The sequence below is a fragment of the Hordeum vulgare genome, chromosome 5H, assembly GCF_904849725.1.
Source record: "Hordeum vulgare subsp. vulgare chromosome 5H, MorexV3_pseudomolecules_assembly, whole genome shotgun sequence".
Taxonomy (NCBI): Eukaryota; Viridiplantae; Streptophyta; class Magnoliopsida; order Poales; family Poaceae; genus Hordeum; species Hordeum vulgare.
This window is the reverse complement of record NC_058522.1, coordinates 480,499,731-480,503,767: the sequence shown is the minus strand read 5'-3', so window position 1 is coordinate 480,503,767 and position 4,037 is coordinate 480,499,731.

The following is a 4,037-nucleotide window of genomic DNA, read 5'->3' as shown; positions in this document are numbered from 1 at the left end:
ACCTGGGGCCGAACTCGATCGTGTACCTCGCCTGCTTCGCCATTCCGTGCGAAGATTACCTCGGGTTTTGACCATTCCCTTCTCTTTTTTTGCATTTTCTTTCATTTCTACGCCCACAAGAACGATGAGGTGTCATACTCCCGCAGAGGCGCGCTGGTGCCCATCGGCGGAATATGCTCTTGTCGCGCATGAAGCTGATCGAATCCTTCAAGAAGTGGCAGCGGTCGTTGTAAGTGCATCTAGTGCCCCTTAGTGATTTTGGTGGTTTGAAGACTTATAGGTTAAGTGACTGATATGTTTGTGAGTATACACATGCTCTATAAGTCGCTGAGGAGTTTGAGTTATTCGATGAATATCGACCCCTAAAAATGAATATCTTTGGGTGAAGACTTTGTTCATTCCTTGAAGACTTTGATCGCGAAGAAACTACGAAGAAATTGATATTCCTCATGAAGATACTGAAGATGAGGAATTCGGTGTGTCCTAAGAAAATACAGTGAAGACTTTGAAGCTTGAAGATTTACTGTTTCTGTTTCATTTTCTGTATACTTGAGTCATATGAACACCATACTGTTAAAGGGGGTCGAGGTAAAACTATGGAATGAATTTCCTCATGATGCTCAACCCAAACCTACATCCACCAAAGTCTCAAAGTGAGGAACATGAGAGACATGAGGACTTTCACAGTTGAAAGTTCGGACCGTTGCCGCGCCACGCGTCGCAGATCTTATCCACCCAACGATCATATTATTAAAGGGCATTTATATCAAATCATGTCGGGATGCTCCCAAGCTATAAATAGTCGCCCCACAACCACTACATGGTTGGCTGCTCCGAAAGAAACTGACACTTGTCATTTAGAGCAACCCAAATTCCTCAGTCTTTGAGCGAAAATCATCAAGTGAGGAAATACCCCAAACACCGAAACCCAAACTAAAACCCAAGTGATTGAGAATCACTGAAGAACTTATTCCTGTGTGGAACCGACACTTGTTACCTTTGAGGACTGTGCATCCTCCACACGGCTAGGCATCATGGTCTAGAGCATTGAGTAGTCAATTGTGGACCGCCGGTTGACCGAGTTTGTGAGGGTTTGAAGTCCGCCCTGAAGACTTGTGATACGTCTCCAACGTATCTATAATTTTTGATTGTTCCATGCTATTATCTTGTCAACTTTGGATGTTTTGTATGCATTTTATATCTTTTTTGGGACTAACCTATTAACTCAGTGCCAAGTGCCAGTTCCTGTTTTTTCCGTGTTTTGACCCTTTTCAGAGAAGAATATTAAACGGAGTCCAAACGGAATAAAACCTTCGGAAATATTTTTTCCGTAACAGAAGATACGAAGGGGACTTGGGAACCAAGGCAAAGGACCCCACGGGAGGCCACAAGCCCCCTAGCCGTGGCCTGGGGGGTGCCTAGCAGGCTTGTGGGCCCCGTGGCTCCTTTGCCATACCTCTTCCGCCTATAAATTCCCTAAAAATCTGAAACCACGGGAGAGAGCCACGAAAATACTTTTCCGCCGCCGCAAGCTTCTGTCTCCGCAACATCCCATCTGGGGACCGTTCTAGTGCCCTGCGGGAGGGGGGATTCGGACACAGAGGGCTTCTTCATCAACACCATTGCCTCTCCGATGATGCGTGAGTAGTTCACCACAGACCTTCGGGTCCATAGCTAGTAGCTAGATGGCTTCTTCTCTCTCTTGGATCTTCAATACAAAGTTCTCCATGATCTTCATGGAGATCTATCCGATGTAATCCTCTTTTGCGGTGTGTTTGTCGAGATCCGATGAATTGTGGATTTATGATCAGATTATCTATGATTATTATTTGAGTTTCCTCTGATCTCTTATATGCATGATTTTGTATCCTTGTAATTCTCTTTGAGTTGTGGGTTTTATTTGGCCAACTTGATCTATAATTCTTGCAATGGGAGAAGTGCTTGGTTTTGGGTTCATACCGTGCGGTGTCCTCACCCAGTGATAGAAGGGGTAGCGAGGCACGCATCGTGTTGTTGCCATCAAGGGTAAAAAGATGGGGTTTATATCTATTGCATGAATTTATCCCTCTACATCATGTCATCTTTCTTAAGGAGTTACTCTGTTTGTTATGAACTCAATACACTAGATGCATGCTGGATAGCAGTCGGTGTGTGGAGTAATAGTAGTAGATGCACAAAGTATCGGTCTACTTGTCTCGGACGTGATGCCTATATGTATGATCATTGCCTTAGATATCATCATGACTTTGCGGGGTTCTATCAATTGCTCGACAGTAAATCGTTCACCCACCATAATATTTGGTATCATGAGAGAAGCCTTTAGTGAACACTATGGCCCCTGGGTCTACTTCACACCATATTTTTAGCTCTACACTTTTACTTTGTTGCACTTTCCACCTTCAGATCTCACCTTGCATTTAATCATGAAGGGATAGACAACCCCTTTATAGCGTTGGGTGCAAGTTTGTTTGTTTTTGCGCAGGTACTTTGGAGACTTGCCTTGATACTCCTACTGGATTGATACCTTGGTTCTCAAACTGAGGGAAATACTTACTGCTGCTGTGCTGCATCACCCTTTCCTCTTCAAGGGAAAAACCAATGCAAGCTCAAGAGGTAGCAACTTACCACAAGTGTTGGGCGAGGACCGTGTGTCCTTACCTCAAGGAGAATACAGTAGGGACTGTGTGTCCCAGTACTGTGTGTCCTTTGATTTCAATACCAAGTCGCTCCAAACCAGATGTACAACTGTCACACTAGTTGGAACTGGGTCATCAACAACTGTCTTCATCGAGCTACTCGTTCTATTTCCTGAACACTCTCATTTCATCAATTGGATGTTGAAGATTTTCATCTATACTGTTTGAAGAATTTGACTGAAGACTTTCTGTGAATTCCTCACCTCAAATTATTCACCTGAGTTATTCTTCACCTGCTTATTATGTACCCGTGACCTGTGCAAACCAATTCTCTGAAATCACGCTGAGTACTTTTCTATAGACGTTTTTGCACTTCTCACTTTGTACTATTTCCGTTGCACTCAGTTCATGACTGTGGACTTTCCTCACTAGGATTTTCCTCAGTGATGCAATTGTAAAAATCGCCTATTCACCCCCCCTCTAGTCGATATAACGCACTTTAAATTGGTATCAGATTAAGATACACCCTTGTTCGGTGTGAGATTGGTTTAACCGCCTAGAGTTTTATTTATGTCGACCGCATGTACGATCAAGGTTACTGCAGGATGTCCTACCTTCGAAGGAAAAGACTTCCCCTACTGGAATACCAAGATGCAAATGCATCTTCAAGCAATTGACAACGATCTTTGGTATATTGTGGAAAATGGTATTCTCTCCATCACTGTACTATCTCTGCCACTCATGTGAAGAAGTTCAAGCAACTTGACTCACAAGCGAAGAATATCATATGTGGCCACCTGACCAAAGGTCAGTATGACAGAGTGAGTGCTTTGGACACAACTAAGCTTATCTGGGATAGGCTGTCCAAATTAAATGAGGGAGTCTCAACACAGCGTGTCTCCCGTGTCAATGTTCTTCACAATCTCTTCAATCGTTTGAAGAGGCTTGACAATGAAAGCTGCCAAGATACCTTTGATCGCCTCACTGACATCTCAAATGAATTGCAAGCTCTCGGAGCTAGAGACATCATTGACCATGAAGTTGTGAAGAAACTTCTACGATCTCTTGATCCATCATTTGCATACACTAGCGAAGAAGAAGCATGTCATTGGCATCGAATCTGTCAAATTCCTCAAGGACCATCTCTGCGGTGCTTGTGAGTCTGGAAAAATGACCAGATCGAAACACCCCTCGAAGACTATCATGGATACTACTCGTCCATTTGAATTGCTTCACATGGATCTGTTTGGACCTACTCATTATGCTACTCTAACCAATGCAGCATCTTGATATGGCTTTGTCATCGTTGATGACTATTCTCTCTATACTTGGGTACACATCATTGCTTATAAAAATGGAGTGCATGAAGTCTTCAAACGATTTTCCTCAAGGGCCTGAACA